We start from the raw sequence: 25,015 nt of genomic DNA, 5'->3' as shown, positions 1-25,015 counted from the left end.
TATGGTTTTTTATATAACAATTATCATTATGTGGATACAATTTATTTCAATGTATAATTGCAGTTTTTAAATAGAATATTTGTATTTTTTAATGCATTATTTAACTTTTGAACATAAATCAACCTAATTTAAGAGTATTATTATTTTATTTAATTTAATTGAACCAGAGAATTTTGCTCTTCGTCATGTTATCTTAATAAACTGCACTCACACTCGCCGATAACGCGCTGTCAGTCAGAGATATTGATATTTTTATGAACTTGTCCCATACGTAATTTCACACACAGAAACTAGCGTAGAATAGACAATAACCAAAATTTTACGTCGACTCGATTGTTTTGATTATCTCATGTAAATCAGCCGCCTATGTCATAAACTTAATTAATTAATTTATCTTGTTTATGGAAACAAATATAGGATATATTTTTCGAAAGCTCATAACAAGACAAATAAAATTAAATTTTTTTAATGAAATAAGCGACAATATTAGTATCTGTACTTTTTGAAAATTTGTTACATCTTTAAAAATAATCTAAAATGTCTATATTCCATGGATATAGTGATAAATGAGGTTTAAATTATAAGAAAATGCATTTTCTACGAAAACTTGAAGAGATGGGTAAAAAATGGTATAATACAATTTGATAGACAATTACATTGTGCATCTGATTCACGTAAAATATATAGGGTGCTCCATTTAAATTCATTGCCGTTTAAAGCTAGTCATTATTTAATATAAATTTTTGGACACTCTGTACAAGGTAGTAAAATTTTTATTATTGCAACACAATATCTGATCAATAAATAATCTTCAGTAAATATTCAGTATTAAAAACTTTTGTACCCTTGGAGAAATGAAGCCTTAATATTTTTACTGCAATTTCATAAAATTGAAAATATTGCAAAAACGGTAAGGTTTAAGTGTGATAAAACTTAATCAAATTTACCTTTATTTTAATCGTAGAATCTAAAAATAGAATAATATACAGGGAGTTCCATTTAAAAAATACAACTATAATATTTTTTACATATTTGGGACACTCTGTATCTTGTAAAAATATTTTTAAATTTTATCTCTAATAGTCCTTCAACGAACCCAAAACTTACAATTTGTAAAAATCTAATCGTTTAGCTACAATACTCCGTGTCGTATGTGGTGAACAACCCTGTATATTTTATATGATGTTTTATATGATTTTAAGTTTATTTTTCAATAAAATATCTAAAGTAAAAGACTGTTTATTTTTAAAGCTGTAACTGCAAGTCCTAAACGTCACAAGTTTATAAACTTATTATTTTTTAAATATACAAATAAGTACTATGTATTAATACAGGGTGAGTTTCCTACGATGTTCTCTATGGGTATCTCGGAAACTACTGGAGATAGAGAGTCGGTGAAATGGGGAAAAGAATAAGTTTAGTGGGATCATAAATAATATGCGCCCTGCAGATTTTTCAAAAAGTTCATGGCTTACTAGATATTTCGAAAAGAACAAATTTTGGCTATTTTAAAAATTGTCCCTAATTCCATTATAATCCATTTTAGACTAAACGTTTTCAGATAAAAGTTGTAGATAATCACATCCTTAATGAGATTGTATCCTCCGTTTTTTTCTAAAGCTTGCCATTTTTGACATATGACACAAACATATGTTTTTTTAAATGGAAACCATAGTTGGCCATGACTTCATAAAAAGCGCCATTTTTTAAGCTTTTCAGCGATATAAGCTATAATATGTTTTTTTTTTGAAAAATTACTGAGTTATAGCCAATTCTTATAATTTTTTAACAATTTTACTTAGTTAGTCATGGAAACAAGTTTAATCGTCTTTGCTCTCCGAAATGTGAAGCTGTCACATCCAAACTTTGTAAATTAAAATAAATAAAAATTGTAAATACGAATTTTTCAAATGAAGAAAAGCGTGTAGAATTATTGGTTTGACTTTTCTTGACCATACATTTTCGAGGATACGTTGACAGGTGAATGTTACGTTTTTTAGAGAACGGTTTTCAAGACATGTTATAAAAGTTAAATTTAGTTATAGCCAATTCTTATCTTTCTTGACTAATTTCACTTAGATTGCATGATACCCTTATTCTGTTATGATTTATCACTTATAAAAAGTCAGAAAATAGTATTAAACGGTTCTTTACAATTTACATTACACAAACTAAAACTTAAAAAATAATATCACTACACACTTTAAGTTATTTTAGAAATGTTCAAAAAATCCGCCTTTGTTTTGAGTTGCATCTTTTTAAAACTGAATTACTACCTATTTCACACAGAAGGACCGGTCGATTTAAACTTCTCTCGTACTGCCACTTCGAGTGCCTCTCTTAATTCATAAGCTTTTTTGTAAACCTTATTCTTAACCATACCGCATACAAAATCTAAAATGGATAATATTCGACACATTTAAATTGAACAGCGAAAGGAATGCGGGCCAATGCAAACCACTGGGCAATTTACGGATAAATTCAACTGAAGCCATACCCCCCGTACCGATGCCGCGCTGTTCAACTTAAATGTTTCGAACTTTAGGTGAGGTGATCGAGGAGGCCCATGCAATTGGTCCATCTCTTCCTACCCTTGAGTTTGCATAATTATTATGATATAAATAAATTTTAACATTTATTTCATTATGGGGGGGGGTCATAATGAAAGTCATGTTGGAACCACTCTATTGATGCGCGAGTATCTACACGCTTTTCTTCATTATTTGAAAAATTCATATTTACAATTTTTGTTCATTTTGATTTACAAAGTTTGGATGTGACAGCTTCACATTTCTGAGAGCAACGGCGATTGAACTTGTTTCCATGGCTAACTAAGTGAAACTGTTTAAAAACGATAAGAATTGGCTATAACTCGGTAATTTTTCGAAAAAAAAACATATTACAGCTTATATCGCTAAAAAGCTTGAAAAATGGCGCTTTTTATGAAGTCATGGCCAACTATGGTTTCCATTTAAAAAAAAAGATATGTTTGTATCATATGTCAAAAATGACAGGCTTTAGAAGAAAACGGAGAACACAATCTCATTAAGGATGTGATTATCTACAACTTTAATCTGAAAACTTTTTGTCTAAAATAGATTATAATGGAATTAGGGATAATTTTTAAAATAGCCAAAATTTGTTTTTTTTTTTTCGAAATATCTAGCAAGCCATGAACTTCTGAAAATTTGGAAAAAATCTGAAAAAAAATCTGAAAAGCGCATATTTATGACACCACAAAACTACAATTCTTTCCCCATTTAACCGACTCTAGCTCCAGTAGTTTCCGAGATACCCATAAAGAACATCGTAGGAAACTCACCCTGTATATTTAAAACAAAATAATATTATAAAATATGATTTACGTATATTTACGTTTTTTATATTTATTATATTATAACACTGTATATTTTTAAAGCTTCCATTTATATTTTCTTAGTGTAATTAAAAATCGTAAGTCTTAAAATAATTTTCTAAAATAAATTTTTAAATTCAATATAAACATCTAAAAAAACTATTTCATTAATTTTCTAATGATAATCTTAAGTAGAAAGATCTAAAATCTTTCGTTTAGGTAGGGTACGATGTTGCCGGATATAGCGGGCTTCTTATACTCTTAATATATATCAAACATATACAGCGGGCTTCTTATACTCTTGATATGTCTGTTACGCGCTTACGCGCCCCCTAGGTCACATACATGGGTACTAGAGGTGTATATTTTGATATATTTTAAGATTTTATGAAGCCCGACCAATTTTCGGCTATCGATAGAGATGACCTTCCTGATGCCTATATTAAATATATACACGCGGTTTTTACGAAGCCCGAAATCGGGCTTCCTAAAACCAAATCGGGCTTCGTAATGATGGCGCGTGGTACGTTTCGGTCTTGATAAAGGCGGATTGCATGTATATATATATATATATATATATATATATATATATATATATATATATCTTATAAAAGTTGTAAAATTTCGTAAAATCTTTCAGAAAAAATGATAATATATAGGGATTGCCATTTAAAAAATTTCAGATTTTTTAATTTTAAGTAGTTGAAATTCATAAATATATTTTGAATACCCTGTAGCAGCTAACTGAAATATCTTTACATATATCTTTTTCTTCATCTTTATAAATTTCTCCTACCAAATTTTAGTTGTCCCCCAACTTCAGACTGAAATCTAACATTTCACACTGAAATCTATCAACAAGCTTTTTTATAATATTAAAATTGTGTAATGACGTTATAAGTTCATAATAAAAGTTTTAAAGAAAAAGCTTATGTTTTCTTTTTAGTGTATTTAAATAAAAGCTTGTTTTAAAAAAGTATTTTTTCTAAAATTTATTTTCTACTTTTTAGTTATGCTGGTTTCTCAGTGCCACACACTTAAACTCATTTTTTTTAAATAACTTCCTATGGGCACCCTAATAATAATAATAATAACCCTAAGTGATGCCTTGCTAAGTTTCAACCTTCAGAAATCACTTTGAGCATAGATAAAAGAAAATAATCTACTATTAAGAATTTTGAGCGGCATTTTTTTGACAGCGCGTTTGAGGTAGCGCTGACGCTTTGTATCCTCATACTGCTGTGTCTGACTGTTATATTTTTGTTTTATATTGCATTCGAATGTTATCTACAAATGTTCAACCTTCAGAAAACAGTGTGGAGGTGTTAATTAAAATTACACCTTTGCGCGCTTCTCAGCGCTAGGTGTCCCGGAACTGCTGACTACCTTTGCCTCGTACCTATGAGCCTTCAGAAAACTCCTGCAGGTTTCTGCACCCGGCTCTTGAACTATACATACTGGCATTCTACTCACATGCGTTCGTCTGATCGACATTAAATTATAATTTAGTGAAATTGTGTTTTATTTATATACCTATTTGTTATTTTTTGAATGTTGAATGGGGATGTATTTTATTATCTAAAACTATTTAATCGCAAGAATTCTTACATTTCAAACTATATAGGTATACTTAGTGATAAACGTCTTTTACATTTGTGACGAGCTCGTTTCTTGAACATAGTCTATGTATTTTGCCATTGAAAAAAAAATGTACAAAATAAAAAGTTCTATTCGTTTGGAAGGCGAAGCAATAAATAATCTAAAATTATGCAAAGTAGCCTTATCTGGTAGAACATAGATATCTGCAAAAAAAAACAGATTTTGTTAATGTAAAACTTTTATAAAACATTTATTTATTTGCTAAAACAGTTTTAGTAAGAGTCAATTATTTCATAAAATTCCTGATATTAATAATAAGGCAATATACAAAATATGTATTAAAATAATTAATTTTCAAATCTAAACAACAAAATAATATAAATATTAAACGTCTTCTATATCCGACATTTCATACATATCTGAACTAAAATCTGACATATCATCTGAACCAAGTGATATCACTAACGCTTCTACAATTTGATCCATTGCTTTAATTCCGCGTTCAACACATTTCTGCCAGTTTTCTGGAGTCACGTTAGATACTCGTATTGCTTTTGCAAACATATTTTTAAGGTCTGCTAATTTGTATGTTATATTATTTCTATCCACATTATTTCTAGGCATTTTTCACGTGTGAGCCCAAACACCTAAGTTCTATAGGCTTCAGCTCAAAGTGGTATAGTGGCAAGCGAAGAACAGTTATATCCCGAGATTTGCCAATTTAGTCAATAGCGTATTTATTATACTTATCTTTGTTTGTTAAAACTTGGTGTGGTAAACCACTAATTTTATTAATTCGCGTTTAACATTGTCATCATGAAATACTAGATTTCTTTGATTTAACCAAGATTGTATATCACGTTTAAGCCGTCCTATCCTGAGAACACGTTCAACTTTTTTGGAATGTTAACTTGCATTATCCATGACAATTTTATTATTGAACCTTTATATCAAACCTATCATTTGGAATGTGAGGAGGCGAAACCGTGGTTACTCCCTATATGTGTTATGATTAAGCGGCGTTCTTTTTGCAGATGGTGGATGTAACAACATTTTTATCTTGTTGAAACTTATTTACGCTGTGCCTTTCATGTATCCAAGTTTCGTCTAAAAATTTATAGGTTTTACTTCGGAACGCTGATGTCTAATTCTTCTCAGATAATCTCTTCTCCACCGTACTATTTCTCCCCTTTCTATTAACAAGGATTTTCTTTGAAATTGTTCCCAACTAAAATTGATGGATTTCAAAACATCCCACAATTTGACCTGCCCATTGCAGGTATCTGCGGGTCGCTCTTAGCAGCTTCTAGAATTAAGTCTAAAGTTTTTTTTTCCGATGAAATACCCGTGTACGATTCTTCGCACGGATTTTTTTTGGTCTTTAGTGATGATCTTTTCATTTAAGCTTGAAGCCGAAATTTTTTGACGTTTTGGAGAAGACATATTTAATATTCGAACTGATACACTACGTGTAAAATAAGAATATAAACTGACTATAAAATACTGACAGTTTATTTCTCATGAAAGTTAATTTTTTCGTCCTTATTATTACTATTTCTTGCGAGTCCTATTTTAATAACACCTTTCATATCTACAATACAGTTTATAATCTATTGCTATTTATAAAAGGTAAAGTAAATTATCACTTTAATTTTTAGAATTTATAACAATAGATAAACTGTATTGTAGGCAAAGAACCTGCTATTAAAATAAGACTCTATTGTTACAAATTATAAAATGCAAAGTAAATTATTACATTATAAATAGATTATGAACCCATCAGGTAAACGAAACAGAACGGTCCGCCCATCATTGGTTTATGTCCTAGGGGTTTACCACAATCCCTTTTATAACTTCGTCTTTCAAACGAATAGGGTATAACCCTGTGGTAACACCAAAGGTTCCAACCCCCAACTGTAATAAATTATACCACTGTCTTGAAAATTCTAACGTTCACAAGCTGTATTTTACATAAATTAACATTTATTAGGTAGGTTCCCTGTCAGTGGTGAAATACACAGATTTTTTCAAGCTAATATGTACTTTATTGCCCATTGTTCTTTCTTAAAATAAATTTTATTATATTCTAAAAATCTTGGCAACCCCAGAGCGAATTCTAATTAAATAAAATAACATTGAATCAAATGCTGGTCGTCAGTGCCTTTGAGCCATCTGTTCATAAACTTTTATATATTTATGAATTATTTTTAAATCACCTATAACCTCCACACTGATTATTTTAAATGTTTTTTTTTAAGTTTAAGTTACAAAAAAAACAATTAAAATCAGGGTCAAGGTTATGATGTGATATAAGTTCACTAGTAGGGGAGAGCGGGTACAATTGTAACGCGGTACAAATGTAACAGGTACCATAACTTTTTTAAATTCAAATACATTATTATGGCACCTTGTCAGTTATTCAAGTTTAAGACTCAGTACAATCTGACGACAGTTGAGACTTTTGCAATAGTGCAGTGACATAACAATAGAGCTATATCTATTTATCGACACAAAAGCAAAACTTAAGCCATTTTATCAGTTTTTAAATAACTATCATATCTGATAGTTTACAGTCAATGTAGGTATATACTTTTGTAGCCTATGCATGTATATTTAACATGATATGGGTTCAGTTTAAGGTAAATTTTGCTCTAGTTTTTTAATTTCAATAAAAGTGCAGGGTTGTCAGTTCGGTACAATTGTAACACTTGCAAAGGGTACTTTTGTAACATGTTACAATGATACCTACCCATTGTTTCGTTAGATGTACTAATTTTTTTAATTAACATGCCTAAGTAAAAATAATTAATAGTGATAAGGGACCTACAAAACAACTTATAAAAAGTGCTGCGGGTTTGGTTGTGAACGAAAATCTTGGATTTCGGCAAGTTGCTAGAAGTTTGGACCTCGGTCATGTAACACTTTTCCGTTATTTAAAAAAAATACAAGCTGGTGAAACTCCTAAAGTGGTTACAATCCACATACTCGAATTTTATCCCCCGAACAAGAAAAAGCATTTTTGGAAAAAAGGGAAATTCGCAAGTTGATATTTTTTTAAAGTTTTTAATTATCTTGTTTTTAATATCGTATTTTTTTATAGGCGCATTAGTTTTTTTTAGAACGCTGTTTGGAAAAATCTACGATTGTGACTACGTTAGAATTATTCTTAGAAAAAATTCTATAGAATAGGTATAACTTTTGAAGATTGTTGTCTGAACCAGTTTTTTCACATATTGTAAATAAAAGTTGGCATTCATTTTCTAGCAATTATTATTGTTTGAATGCATCCAAATCATATCTTAACGTTTGTCAGATTCTAGGAGCTAAAATTTTATTTGCTTCAGATGAAAAATCAATATACTAAAGACGTTACATTTGTCCCTCCTCTATGTTACAACTGTACCACCGCGGGGTACAATTGTAACACATGTCATCACACCACTGTTGCCTTTTTTAAGACTACATAGGTGAATATACCTTCGATTTCTTATGTGCATTTTGATGATAAATATCTAGGCTATCTAAAGATAATAAGTACACTTCGCGAAATTTCTTATTCTATTTTTGAAAAATAAATTTCTAAAAACTGTTACAACTGTACCCACTCTCCCCTAACTGTTTAAAAGTAAAACACCTTGATAATGAGAATTAAAGTTTTAATGATATAATTAATTAATTAGTAATGTTTAAAATTTGTGTTTTAATTCTGTATTATTTTTAGCGGAAATATACCATCAGAGAGAAGTAATACCTACATATGAGTGGTCCAATATTCATGAGGAGGAATTTTGCCTGACTTTGTGGACAATTGATCTCCCCAAGGATAACACATTTTTGAAAACTGTAAAGGGGTAAGTACAAATAAATTTATTTTAATAATTATATATAATTATTACTTTGTGAAGTAAGTTTGTATGATTAAGCGAGCTTTGACATTCACATTTAAAATTTAATCCAATTTCTCATGATAATTGTAATAGTAAAAAGCCTGATTAAATAAGTTTTTGATCACATTTTATTAATTTATGAGCAAGGTTTATATCCTATCTATTTATTCTTTTTTTTTTCTTATGGAGTACCCGGTAATTTATTTAATTCTTGAATTCTTGGACCTAAAAAAGGCATTTATTATAAGGGTTAAATATGTTTAGAATCTTTGGTTGTGATATATATTTAAATATGCATGCTATAATAATAAAAATTGGCATCGCCTTGGACAGGGTGTCCCTTTTTCGTATGTTTTGCAGGGTTTCTTGTTTATGAGTAGGGCTACAAAGATGCGGTTTTCACATCACTGCTACTTTTTATGAAACTAAAAATATTACACACAGATTTGTTATAGCCCTCCTCTTTCCTGAAATACAGGGCGAATTTAAGTATGTTGCATTTTTCGACCATCTTCGTATCTCGGTTATTTTATAGCTTATCAAAAAGGTGAAAACTGGGTCCCATGAGTTTTTCACTTAAAATTCAGTTGCATAACTAAACTTTCGCTGGGAGCGGTCATTTTTGAAATATGACCCAAACTTGAATTTTTTTAATGGGATACCCTGTATATATTATTTTTTTATTTTATCTTGTTAGGAGCTTTATAAAATTAAACTATACTAAAAAAAATGCATTCTTTATAAAAGAAATTGCTTGTCATAAAATGGTTTATCCCTGCTTATACTTTTCAAAATTTCCATACCGTTTCAGAGAAAATTAAGAAAAACATGAGAATAGTGTTGAATTTTTTAAATCCTAAAAATCAAAACGGAGTTTCTATGGTAATATAACTTCGTTTCCTAGATCATATATACTTAGTGGATAAATCAACGCTATAAGTTTAGTATTAAAAAATATGTCTCCAACATCATGACATGCCATTTTCAAACCTTCTTTATTGCACTTATGAAACGTTCAATAGGTTTGTCTTGTCTAAGGACTTTACTTTGCGCATGCGCAGTAAAAGTTGCACGTATTTCGAAAATAATCAGAATTTTATACGGTATAGAAAGTACAAATCATGTACAAATTAAACATTGTTATGGAAAGCAACTTTTCATTGTCATATTGTCATAATCTTCCGGTACCGAAAGTACCGGAAATTCCCGGTTCTTTTGAGACATCACAGAACCGGGACTCGAAATTGTTAATTCCCGGTTCTTTCGGTACTTTCGGGACTCGGTAATAATAATTAAAAACATATTTTTGTTACGTGCGAAAGACTTAATACTTTCTAGCGGTCGAAATCAAACTTCTAAATAAATAGTGATGATGATCAGTACTACTGTCCTTACTTCTGAAGTTATTTTGAAGTTTCTATAATGTTTATTAGCAATAATTATTGAAGTTTAAATGTTATTTTATTATTTAGTATAATATTGCTGAATGTATTAGTTATTTTTTTTGTGTTATGTTTTTATGGGCATTTTGCAATTTAGTTAAGTTGGTTTCGAGGTTGGTTGATGTTGTTTGATGTAATTTTTAAGCTACCTATTTTTCACTTGTGTTCATTATTTGTGTTCATGTTTACTTTATCATGACTTAATAATTTGATATTATTTTCATTTGAAACTCATTTTTTATCGGTTTTACATTTGCGAACCATCCCTTGCTTGCTAACTGACGAACTCCACAATCGTTGAACAAAAAAATTTTAGTACGGTTCTGGAAACTAATTAATACTAGTGATGGGAAAAACCGATTAATTTCAATAACCAAGTACTCGAATATCAAGCGATTGCAATAACCGAGTGATCACTCGAGCGCAGGGCACATATTCTTTCGGTAATGAACGGCAAGTAGTAAGCGGCGAGCGATTCGCTTGATCGCCTGATTTAGTTTATTTCGAAGCATTGTCGATGTAGGTCGTAAAATTTAGTCTCTCAGATACGCAACGGATAAATATACCGGGTGCGTCTCAAAAGTCGATCACCCCTATAACTTTTTTAATTTTTCAGATAAAACAACGAGATTTGGTATGTTAGTATATGACATAAATTAGGATTGATTGACATATTCAATTGTTTTCGGTCACTTCCGGTTTCACCGGAAATTACTGCAACTTTTGATTTTTAAATCGCACCCTCAGTATTTTTTTACTTTATTCGGTAGAAAATGACACTCTGAATAGAATGACATATCACATGTCAACTTTTGATATTTTCGCATATGGTTTATTTGAAATTGTAACATGCGGTTCATAACGACAATTTGACTCGAAGTACCAAGTGTGTGGTATCAAATTATTTGTAAAAAAAATATTTTTCGAAATATGCTAATGATCCACCCTCGTTCCATTTGAAACAAATTGAGATATGATCAAAAATACGATTTGGGCATCTTTTAACCTGCCAGAGCAAGACACTAAAACATTAGACAATCAAATCTATTTTTCCAAGGCTCCTTGATTAAAAGTTAGTGTTTTTAACACAGCTATGGCACTCTAGATTGAAAGTTAAAATACAATTTGTTTTTAAGCGAATATGTCAAAAGTTGACATATGATACGTCATTCTATTTAGAATGTCATTTTCTATCGAATAAAGTAAAAAAAAATACCGAGGGTGCCATTTAAAAATAAAAAATTGTAGTCATTTCCGGTGAAACAGGAAGTGACAGAAAACAGTTGAATACGTCCAATCAATCCTAATTTATGTCATATACTAACATACCAAATCTCATTTTTTTATCTAAAAAAATAAAAAAGTAATAGGGGTGAGCCACTTTTGAGACGCACCCGGTAGCGTATTTCCATAATATACCATGTAGAGAACATAAGGTCTCTAAGCCCCGCCCACAATCTTAGTTCAGCAGTAATAAGATGTCTCTAACACGGCTATAGAACGGAATAGAGGAAATGCGCCAAAATCGGGTATAGTTCGTAGTCGAATTACTGGCGTTACTTTTGATAGCATAAACAGTAATATTCATTTGTGTAAAATAATACCGTATGATAAAAAACGGCATCAGCGATGGCTATGAAATGAAGATCGCTGTCATTTTATACAGGGTGTCCCAGAAACGAGTTCAGATATTTTAAGGGGTGGTAGATCTGGCCAAAACAAACATATTTTCTCTTTACCATTTTTAAAATAAATTGAAAATAACCGAGTTATTTAACTTTGAAAGTTTAAAAAAAAATTGCGACCCCGAGCCGCCGGGGGAAATCGGCAATCTCGCGGATCTCGGCTTGTTCGCCGCCCGCTGTTGCCACATCGACTAGAAAGACTTAAAAAGTCCTACTTGCAAAATTCCACACCACCCAAAGCTTAGAATAAAATCAATAATATCATTTATGAATAGAAAACTACATGTATAACTTTTTCGTTAATATTTGCAATTTCAGACCAGAACTTGTCTGAAGAGAACTTTCTTGGTTTGTTTAAAAATATCTTAACGTATAACATAAATTTACATCTGAATTAATCTAATCAGATCAAATTTTCTTCATAGTATAGAAAACATCGAAACTATTTGACTGGTAATCGAGCTATCAATAAGCTGACACTAAAATTTAATGCATAATTAAATGGGATAATTATTTTCATGTAAAACAAAACTTTATGCTTAATAAGACCACAGGGAGTACATAATTACAACAGTGTTACTGAGATTTTTGACAATTGCCTTCTTCTCCATTGATGCATCCAAATGGAAGATTACTGATTTTCTAATACGTAATTAAAGTGAAATTATTTTTCCTACCATTACATAATTAATTTCTTCCTATCATTAGGTAAATACCTGAAAGGTTAATAAATTAAAAACGAATTTATTAAGACATTTAAACTGTTTACCTCATTTCTCACATATTTTTGACGCAAAACATTACAAATAAATCAAAAAATACTCGTATACCAACTGAATTATATGATATTTCATTTTAAATAATAAAAGTACTTTTTTACAGGTTTATTTGGCATTGTTTTTTGTTGTTTTCTGTTTTGTGCGAGTTTAATAACCCACGAATAACCTTAAACATAACCTTAAACTACACACCACACTAGGGATGTACGATTCGAATCGATTTTAATCGAAGATCGATTTTTATCAAATCGATCGATTTTTATCAAACGATCTTTTGGTATAATCGATCTTTATTTAAATCGAAGGCCTATTTTATTTATACAGTTTTACAGGTAATTAATTTGTTAGAATAAAAAGAAACACTTTGGTTTTGCTGGAATATTTGTTTGCAGTGCATCCCTAGTAAAAGGCCATCTAGCAATGAATTGAAAAATTAAGTGTAAGTGCTTGCTGCCGCATGCGCCGATGTTTGTTTCGCAAACTGCCTAATTCAATGCAAAATACAAGATGTGACTAAGAATGTGACATATATCACGTTGTAACGCTGAGAAGGCGACTCCATACTATACCACATTTGGCGCGTTGTCCTATTCCATTCTATACCGTGTTAAAGACATCTTCAATCCTAAACTAAGCTTGAAGGCGGAGCTTAGAGACCCTATGCTCTCTATATGGTATATTATGGAAATACGCCGCCAGGTATATACGGCGTCGTATAAATTTACTACCTGCAATATATGTAGAAAATCGGGGATTCCCATATTTTTATATTTTAGATAACGTAGAATATTTTTTGATTTTACCTTAATTCTTTCTTGTACTTTTATTTTATTTTTGGGACATCTTTATACAACCACCAAAACGTTAACCCGTAATAGTAATACATTAGTCCAGTAGAGGACGCTAAGTCAAAAACTTCCCAAATAAAAATTTGTAATTTGTAATTCCTTCATATGTCCAGATGTCCTTCAGTGTTTTCGAAATCGTCATATGAGTTGTGTCGGTTTTGATGAAATGTCGAAGAAAACCCCGAAATCTCTTTCTACCATCAGCCGCCGGGTATAAGTAGTTATTAAAGCAAGTTTTTTAACACTTTTTGTTGTATTTATGAGTTTAGTCATTGATTATTATCATGTGAAAAATTTTAAATAATATTTTACAAGTGATAGGTTTGTGATGTTCAGTAAGAGTTTTTTAAGAACTAATCGTCGAACTACACTGTAACTATATATATATTTGCTATGGGGGTGGGTTCAGAGAGTTTACAATAGGGGTAATAAAAAATGTGTTTAGAAATCCTTGTTGGTCGTTAACATTATTTTCGTTTTTAACAGATTTTAGTATTTCTAACTGTTCAATGTAATTTAAGCGTCTACCTTTTGTTTCTCTGTGTAGTAACTTAATTGAGTTTTCATTAATTTTGTGATTATTTACTATACAATGAGTTGCAAGACCAGAACTATGCTGGAGATTATTAATAGACTTTACATGTTCTTTAATCCTTATATCTAAATTTCTACCTGTTTGGCCTATGTACGCGGCATCACAATCATTGCAATCCACCCTATACACACCCGACTTATTTTTGACATTAGTTTTGTCTTTATTATTTAATAAAATTTGACCTAAATTTCTTTTATTTACGTTAATAGTTTTACATCCTATTTTATTGAGATTATTTGATATTTTGTTAGTTAAATCAGGAATGTAGTTTAAAAGTCGTTAATTGTTATTGTCTTTAGAATTAGCGGAATAAAAATTTTTCATTAATATTTTCTTTTGTTTTTTCTTTAGCATATTATCAATAAGGGAACACTTATATCCATTGTTGATGGCGATTTGTTTAATAATATTTAACTCTTTTTTAAAATTCTCTGGGCTCAGTGGAAACATTACTGATCTATGAATTAAACTATGAAAGGGTGACATTTTGATTTGCCAGGATTGGTGTGATTGACTATGTATTACAGTGTCTGTGGTAGTGGGTTTTCTGTAAATATCAAATTGTAATCTATTAGACTGTTTTATAATTGTAACATCAAGAAAATTGATGGTATTAATACCTTTTTCAATAGTAAATTGTATTCTCGGGTTAATTGAATTTAATAATGTTAAAAAACTGTTTAAATTTCTCTCGGTGCCTGACCAAATACAAAAATTCACAGTCCTTTACAAAGATGCAACCGGGAGAGCATTGAAAATGATGAATAAAAACGTAAAAATATGATTAGTGTTAATATGAGTGTAACTTAACAAAAAAAAACAGATTTAAAGATTCACTGAAAAAGTAGTAATGTTAACATTAAATAAAACATTATGAATAATAATTATGCGATCGCACCTATCCGTAAAACAAGCAAGCAAAAAAACCTCAAAAAAAAAAACAAAATAACATACAAAACATCAGGTTAACATGATGACAGATCATGATCAATGACAGATAAAGAATTCTTACGGAAAGTTACACTTTACGATATAATTTTTTAACTGTTAAAGGCAAACCCCATTTAAACACAAAACTTTTTAATACCTACTACTGTATCTAAAAGACTTTTTTTTAAATTACTAAATTCTTAGCCACACTTCTGTTTTTCTTGGCGTCACGTCACAGATTAACAGGCCCACGTTTGCACCACAAGGCGATGCTGCAGACCACTAGGTATATAGACCGGTCGTAGAAATTTATGTTATACAACTTGTAGTCAATCTTCACAAATATTATCAAAAACTTTTTTTCTTTTAAAATGTGTTCAGATTTTGTAAAAAGTATAAGTCAAAATCGCATAACTTAAATTTGATATGAGTTTCTTAGTTTTTAACTAATATAGTGGCGAATTACAAAAATTCCTTTTCAATGAAAATTAATGAGTTAAATAAAATAATTTAATAAATTACTAGCTATTTCTCGCGACTACGTTCGCGTTACACCTCGAATCGTTCATGCATTGATTTAAATGATTTTTTACTTCTTTATAGAGAGCTAGTGAGCATAGATGTTTTTTATTGTTCATCTTTTTTTTATTTATTAAGAGCACTAATACTCTCTTTATAGGTTATTTTTTATTCTTTGAAGGATAATTGAGGAAGATATATTTCGTTATGATGTCACTAAATAAACCCTTGTATAAAATACTGTCTGATTTATAATGTTACAGTATTGCATTTTCGTACAGCAAACTTTAATTCCCTATTCTACTCCCTAAGGGTATAAATTTCATAAATTCGCTTTACCTTTGTGCCAATTTTTATGTGTATAATCCAGAGGTCACCAAGTTTTATATAAATTTTTACTAACTTTACCCATTTGGTTGATGAATTCCAAAAATTTCTTCTAATTCTTTTTGTAGGATTTCATTCTTCTAGACCAAATAGTAAGGAATTTTCATACAATAAACTGTTCCGAGATAATTTTACTCTCTAAGAGGATGAATTTCCTAAAATCGCTTTGTGTAGCTAATTCACTAATGTCGTTTAAACGAACCTTTGTGCTAATATTTATGTATGTAAAGCTGGCGGCATGAACTCACTCTAAAATATCTAAAAACGTTATATATAATCTAACTGACACACCACTGACAATGACAAATAATTTATTTCTGGAGGTATTGTGTGTAGGTGTTTTTCAGGTATGTTTTAGTATTTAGTCGTTTTATACAAAGAAATAGCCATTAAGCACTATAAAAATACTTCATAACAAATCTACACATATATACTTTTCATTTAAAAAAAGAATCATCAAGATTGGTAAAGCGGTTTCGGCGGGATGGATGCAACAAAAAAACCCTTTGAGCTTTTATATATGTATGGATTAATTATTTTTCCAACATATTTTACTTTGCAAATTTTTATAAATAGTCAGACTCGCCAATATCGTACTCCGTGTCCAGCCTGTTTAGCCAAACGTAGGCCGATTCCTCTTCGACGGCGTCGTGACCCTGGCCGAAGGAAGAGTCTTGAAGACGCTCATCCGCGCATAGGAATAAGTTGACTGCGTAGCGTATTGCGTATTAATCGATTCTGAAATTTTCTATCTCGTGTATAACATGTTACGCAAGTTTATTATTTTAATCTCGATTTTAATAGATAAATGTGTGAAATGCCACCTGAATATCTTCCGCCATGACATGTTTTTACTTTTTTGTTATGGTAAAGTGATTTGTATAAACTTTATTCAATAACGTATATTTTCCTCCATTTGTGATTTTTTAATTTTAAGCGAAAATTAAGTATAACATTTTAGGAAAAAGAAACACTGTAATATTTAAAAGAATAAGAAGAAATTAGTCTTATTTTGAAAGGAAAATATAGAAAAAACTCTTTCTATAGAAAAAGTCTTTATACTAACCAGAATCCGGTGACATATACGCGGTCTCACCGGAAACATTACTTATTACTTCGCATAACTTGAAGAATATCTACTTTTAATAATGAACACTTCAGAAATACACCAGTAAAAACATTTATTATTTGAGATTAAAACTCGAATTAAATTATAAATATTAGTTACCTATGTTGTTATAGCTTTTATAGGCCTGTTTAACGACTTAATAAGTTACCTAGCGAAAAAATCTGTGCGCGTACCTACCACTATTGTTACAGGTTAATTCGTTAAAGAAATATGTTACACAAGTTAAAAACGCTAAAATTTTAATGGTATTACTTGTGCATTATTGGCCTTATAATGTAATTTGTTGGAATTATATCTTCTTTAAATATAATTAGACTTTTTAACGACTTTTAAGTTACCTAGGAAAAAATCTGTGCACGTACCTACCAGTATTGTTACAGGTTAATTCGTGAAACAAATGTGTTACATATTATTCGTGGTATTAGTGGTATTATATTGGAATCAGCTTGGCATTAGTGGGGCATTATATGAGAAATTTTGGTATTTAATTGTATTTTTGGCATTACTTTGGCATTAGTATACAGACATTTGTCAGCGGTTTACTCCTTGTAGATAATCAAAAAGTTTTTTGATAAAATTTGCTTTTCATGTCAGATCATTTCTATGAAAAATTACATTAGATTTTTATTAAAGACGCTGGGTAATTAAAACATTGACTAATAAACCTTGTCCACTTTAAATACGGGGTCACGAAATATCCTCCTTGGAGTGTTTGGGTTAAGGGGTGTATAATAAATTAATCGTTGTTTTATAATAAAAACCATAAAACATTTATTTGTGAGTAAAATAATGCAATGGTTGGATATCTCTCCTTTATAATTCGGTGACTAAAAATACACTAAAATAATTAGAAAAAAAATCTTGTACTTATTTAGTAATTACGTCAATATTAATTAATTGACTTTCTAGTCTATTTTATTTTATGTACAAATATATTATTAAATTTTAAGCATTAAGTAATAAAACACTTTGTGCCCTCTTATATCGTAAAAGGTTACGAAATATACTCCTGGTTACACCCCTTACAGAAAACAGTGTAAGGGGTGTAAATAAATTGTATAATCACTGTTTTTTATAATAAAAACTATAAAATATTTCTTATTTGTGAGATTAAAAAAACAAAACAATGCATTGGTTAAAATAAGTACATTCAATACTGTTTTCAATTGTTAATTCAATAATGTGTTATAACATAATATAGCCATTACTATTATACTATTATTATTAAAATAATATGTGTGTAACATATTTCTTTAACGAATTAACCTGTAACAGACATTTATATGCCCAGTATATTTTTGTTTAACAAACCAATCAGGAAAAATCCAAAACCTACCGTTATAGGAGGTATAAGACGATTAAACTTATATAATGACAACTACTTATCGGATAACAAATTAATTACTACTGTCAGCTAGTTCAGCTACTGTCTAGGTAGAATTTACCTAGAGTACCTACACCTACCTATGATGATGTAGGTAGATTAAAGCTTATTTTGACGTTACCTCTCACTTCGGTGTCACAAGCTGAATTTTTCAGGGATGGAAGTACAGTACATCACAGTACATGATATGGGGACCCTTATTCCGAAAGTAGTACAAAATTAAACAGGGTAAAAAGGCACTATCATCAAAAATCGATATATTAATACCACCGTATAGAGAAAACAAATACTTATTTTTTGATCCAGTACAGAATAAAGTCTTCGTAGGGAGTAATTTTTTATAATTATTTACAAAAAAACATTTCCATTAGCGCTTATGACCAAAAAAAAACTTTAAACATGAATAATCATTTCAATCATGCGAAAATTTGGTTTAAAAATAGAGATTTTTTTTTAATATAACTTTCATTTAACGAAAAACGAAGGCCTAAATGAAAAAAAGAAACAATTTAAAAGTTTCGCTTATGTCTTGACAAGGTATCAAAGCAAACCCCATATTTTTTGCTTTTAAACTAATAAAGATATATCAATAAACAATTAGCGATGTAATGGTTTTTGCGCGCGCTGGCCGACTGCCGCCGCTGCGCCGAGATTTCCTATACCCTTGTATATATGACGTCATGGTGTGGCTTGGTTTGTAGCATGTTGTGGCAAATGTAGCATTTTAATTCGATTTGGGCTCCCTTATATAGGATAACAGAAACATTTTCAATGTTAAAAATGTCATCTACATATCTTGCCCAATAATTTATTTTTGATATTAAACTACTCTTGTTTTTAAATAGCTTCTTTTCAAAATCTGCCATAAATATTTCTGCGAATAACGGTGAAATTGGGGAACCCATCGGTAACCCATCTTTCTGTTTAAATATTTCATTGTTATACTGAAAATAGTTTTGTTCTAAACAAGTTTCAATTATTGTTATTAAATCTGATTTTACTATTATATTAAGATTAGATTTATCAATTAGTTCATAAATAATAGAGGACAATTCATGGGTTGGGATAGAAGTGAACAGGCTTTTGACATCGAAAGAAACGAGTGTTGCATTATGTGGAACTTCAATATTTTTCAAATTATCTAGCAACTCAAAAGAATTCTTTATGGCAAATTTTGATTGAAAATTGATCATGGAAGGAAGTGTTTTAGCTAGTATTTGACATAATTTATAAGAGGGAGCATTTATGTACGAGACGACTGGTCTAACTGGATTATTGTCTTTATGTAATTTTAGTAAACCATAGAGTAATGGGGGTGAAGGATTCATTATTTTGGCATAGTATTCATTGTTATTAGGTAATATAGATTTGTTATTTTTTAAAATAGAAAGAATTTGTTTTTGAAAATTACATGTTGGATCAGAAATTTTAGTAAAATCTCCACTATTTAAAATATCAGCTATTTTCTTATCATATTCTGTTTTTGTAAGAATTGTTATAGTGTTGCCGTTATCGGCTTTTGTAATTATTAAACTGTTATCATTTATTTTCTTGGTTATAGACTGTATGATATTTTTCTCTTTACTGTTAGTTTTTAAATATTTGAGCCACTGAGCCCAGAGAATTTTAAAAAAGAGTTAAATATTATTAAACAAATTGCCATCATCAATGGATATAAGTGTTCCCTTATTGATAATATGCTAAAGAAAAAACAAAAGAAAATATTAATGAAAAATTTTTATTCCGCTAATTCTAAAGACAATAACAATTATCGACTTTTAAACTACATTCCTAATTTAACTAACAAAATATCAAATAATCTCAATAAAATAGGATGTAAAACTATTAACGTAAATAAAAGAAATTTAGGTCAAATTTTATTAAATAATAAAGACAAAACCAAATACGTTCAAATAAAATATACGGAGGGTACCGCTTAAATTCCTGTCCCGATGTTGAAGGATGGCTATAGAATGTCAATGCATTTCCTACATAAGTCTATCCTTGTTCGGGAGGAGGGGTTCTGCGCTTGCTCGATCTGTAAGCACTTTGATTGGACAGTTCCAAATCATATGATATATGATATGTTTTGTTTTGGTTTTATTTATTTTAAGTTGAGGTTAAAGACGTTCTCTAAAATCTTTCGAAAAATTGGAAGCTTTTTGTTAAATATTCTGAAATCAAATAAGTTTGATAATGTAACATTATGCGCATATTTATCAAACGAGATATTTTAATCGTATCCAACATGTTATGGCAAAACACTTTTTCGACCAAAAGTTTTCAGATATCTTCGATTTAGTTATTTTCGAATGTTTATTTTGTTTATATCTATTACAAACTCAAGGAGCAACAGTTTTTTACAAGTAGTATTAATTTTGATGCTGGTGCAATACTTCTACTCGTAAAATAAGTTTATTATAAATATTACAGACATTTAAAAGAATAGGCTATGGAATAGGTATATAAAAATTATTTTATATCTGTCTCACAATGGGGGGCTCCTAGTAGCGTAATAGGTATCTGCAGTGCGATTCTGTAAACATTTCCCTGTCTAGTGACTCATCAATCGTATACAAATAGCATAGGCTCGATAGGAAATTTCTTGCTACAGAGCTTACAGAATCCCATTGCTGATTTCTAAAATTCTTTTTCTAGATAGGCTTCCCGCATCGTAAAAACTCCTATTTTATGGTATGTAATTAGTATTCTGAAGGTATTAAAATATTTTAATATCAATATAGTTTTTTCACTGAAACTCGAGTTAAATCTTAATATACATTATTCATATTGTCGTTTTAGAGATTGTGCTTTTATACTTACTATTATGAAAATTTACTGAATAAAATATATAGTTGCAATCCTTTTACTGAACTCCTTAATTTCTTGTTTTATGAGGGGATAATTTTTGCTTATTTAGGTACTAATTTTAATCAGACCATTTTTTAATGAACTCATTTATATTTATATCATATCGTTCTAAGTAGACTTTGTTGTGTTAGACAATTATTATTAAATAAAACGAATGAAAAAAAGTGACAGGTACGATATTTTTTTTTTAAATTCAAAAAATAATTTAGTAAAACCACAATTATTAAGAAATTGTCTTAAAAATTCGTAGTACAAATTGCATTATTTCACTTTTTTTAAAATTCAAAAAATAATTTAGTAAAACCTCAATTAAGGAACTGTCTTAAAAACTTTGTAGTACAAATTGCATATCTATTTCACTCGACTTAAAAATTGCAGCAAAACAAAGTATAACAGTACATTTTTTACTGTCTATTGTTTCTTTTACTGCCCATGTATTTATGATCAATAATCAACATCAGTCCTGGTTTAAAATGAAACAAAAGTAATTCTTTATTATTAACATATTTTTTATTAAACAAATATAACGTACATATTAAGTTTATACATAAATCAAGCTAGATACAAAAAATATAATTATTTACATTGTTGCATTAATTGTAAATACTCTTTTATATTATGAAAAAAAAACAATAATAATTTACAATAAGACAGTCTGTGTGAACTGTGTAAGCATTATAATTAGCCTTATGTAGTCTCTATTTTTAGTCTTTACATTATAATGTCATTTTTATTTTAAAATAGTAAGACTAAATATAATGCTTTTAACAATTATTGATTTTTGAATAAAATTAGTTTCGTATATTTTTGTCTTATATTAACATCCCTTTCATTTCTGATTTTGCTTTCATGAAACAAACGAACATCGAGAAAAATTTCTATTATTAATTTGGTTAGTTGGCTTCTACCACACAAAAAGCAGTAGCCCATTCGCATTGTTCTATTAATTAAACTACAGCAAAAGTCTTTAAAACTAAATCACAAAATTGTCAATAAACGCACAAAGATTAAAATACAAACGAAAACACAGTACACGTGGAAAACACAGAAAGTTAGAGAAAACACTAATGGCGACTGCCCAAGTCCAAACTGAAAACAAAACGCCGACGACGCGTCCAAAAATAAATCGATAACCCATCTCGACACCATTCGGCCAATAGAAAAGTAGCATTTCGGCGCATGTGCATTACATCCAGCTACTGAACAAGGATGGACTTATGTCAAACTCGATCTTCTGTCCTTCAATCCTGGGACATAAATTCTCTCATTGCTCTTATGGGGAAGCCGCGGTATATGTAAATTTAAATGTATTTGGACAAAACTAATGTCAAAAATAAGTCGGGTGTATATAGGGTGGATTGCAATGATTGTGATGCCGTGTACATAGGCCAAACAGGTAGAAATTTAGATATAAGGATTAAAGAACATGTAAAGTCTATTAATAATCTCCAGCATAGTTCTGGGCCCGAATTCAGTAACTTAGAAAACGCTAAGCGCTTTTAGACGCTCAGCGTATATGACGTTAATTTTCGCTGAGCGCGCACTTAACTACCGATTTGGGTATTCTCATCTGACGCGCTTGGCGTCTTTACTGATTGCGCTGAGCGCTTTGAAAACGGTTGCCTTAAAGGATCGTTTTGCTTGTCGAACTGTCAGTGAAAATCGAAAAAATTGTGATTTTGTGCGTTATCTTGCTCTTTAATGAACATTACTACTTCTTCTATAAATTTCTCAATAAGTAATTGATAATTTACGACTTGGCAGCTATAAATATTGTTTAAAATATCGAAAATGCTGAGAAGCGTTTTCAACATTTCCCTCGTCTAATAAGAATAATGACATATCCATAGAAAAATAGGTTGACATAACTCAACACAATAGGTTATGAAATTCACGTAACATTGACATTTTTCATTGTTTTATTCACATTTGACTATTAGATACCTGCAAAATTACGATGGTGTCAATATGTGCTCAACGCGTATCCAGAAAACGATTCGCACGGCAACGAGAATACCAAAATCGACTGCTTGGCGTTCCGTTAATCGCATACTTCCGCTCACCGCTTTGAAAGTGTAACGTTGTTATGTCAAAGTTACAGAATTGGGACCCTGGTCTTGCAACTCATTGTATAGTAAATAATCACAAAATTAATGAAAACTCAATTAAGTTACTACACAGAGAAACAAAAGGTAGACGCTTAAATTACATTGAACAGTTAGAAATACTAAAATCTGTTAAAAACGAAAATAATGTTAACGACCAACAAGGATTTCTAAACACATTTTTTATTACCCCTACTGTAAACACTCTGAACCCACCACCCAATATATATATATATATATATATATATATATATATATATATATATATATATATATATATATATATATAAACTACACACTATACATATAAACTACTACTCTATATATATATATATATATATATATATATATATATATATATATATATATATATATATATATATATATATATATAGTTACAGTGTAGTTAGACGATTAGTTCTTAAAAAACTCTTGAAAAAGGCCTAACAAGCCGAAACATATATGTAGAGTTAAAGTTACTCTTATTAAAAGTTTTTTGAAACATCTAAAAGCGTGCTTTATTAAAATACTAATATTTTTTTTTCTTATTTAAGTAACAATTACAATATTAAATATTTCAACTAAATATTAAAATTTACAAACTTGTAAAAGCGTAAACAAAAATATAATGTTAGAAAATTTCTGTCCTAGTCCAACCTTGTCAATTTTTTTCAATGTTGCCATACTTTCCATAATAACTTAAAATACAGGTATTACATAAAAAATATACACAAAAAATATTCGAAATATTCAATTATATATTGTCAAGAATATAAATAATTTTTAAAGATTTAAAATATTCATCATATTTCATTAAGAATATATATTCATTATACTATAGCATGCATAATTTATGATGATATTTTGTGGAATTAAAATCAGTATGGCAATAATGGAAGTCTCCTAGAAGTCGCACTTTAAAGGGACGAGGTCACTGAGAGCCGAAGTCCAAAACGTTTCATCTTTTGCCGGCTGTCCCGTCTTTGTAGTCTTTGCCTGAAGGATACTTACATCCAATTCCGAAAGGAAAATTATCTTTTCAAGTATTACATTTAGATCATTATGGTCCTCTCGAAAAAACCTTAAATCAGAATAAATATATTTTGTTAATTGTTGATAGTTTTACGAAGTATGTTAAAATTTATCCGTGTAGATCAACAAAGACTAAATTAGTAATTAATCATTTAGAAAATTATTTTAAATATTACAGTCGACCTTACAAAATTATTTCAGATCGGGGTAGTTGTTTTACCTCTCAGGAATTTAAAGATTTTATGGAAAAGTCTGAAATTAATCATACACTTATAGCGTCAGGAGTTTCGCGTGCTAATGGTCAAGTTGAAGTTATTAATAAGAGTTTAAATGTGATGTGTTCAAAATTAACTGAAGGATTAGATAAATGGGATGAGATTTTACATAAGGTTGAGTTCTCTATTAACAATACAGTAAATAGGGCAACGGGTCAAAGTCCTAGTATGCTTTTATTTGGAATTCATCAGA

At 29.8% G+C, this 25,015-nt stretch overlaps 1 long non-coding RNA gene across 1 annotated transcript in view; it reads left to right on the top strand.

Moving 5' to 3' along the window:
• Positions 1-25,015, top strand: part of LOC115887101 — a 146,054-nt gene that overhangs the window by 40,567 nt on the left and 80,472 nt on the right. The window contains exon 3 of the long non-coding RNA XR_004051008.1: positions 8,676-8,805. This is a non-coding gene — a long non-coding RNA (uncharacterized LOC115887101). The remainder of the gene's footprint in view (positions 1-8,675; positions 8,806-25,015) is intronic.

This window comes from Sitophilus oryzae, unplaced genomic scaffold (assembly GCF_002938485.1).
Source record: "Sitophilus oryzae breed Bouriz unplaced genomic scaffold, Soryzae_2.0 scaffold_551_pilon_pilon, whole genome shotgun sequence".
Classification (NCBI taxonomy): Eukaryota; Metazoa; Arthropoda; class Insecta; order Coleoptera; family Curculionidae; genus Sitophilus; species Sitophilus oryzae.
This window is presented reverse-complemented; position numbering and strand designations above follow the sequence as displayed.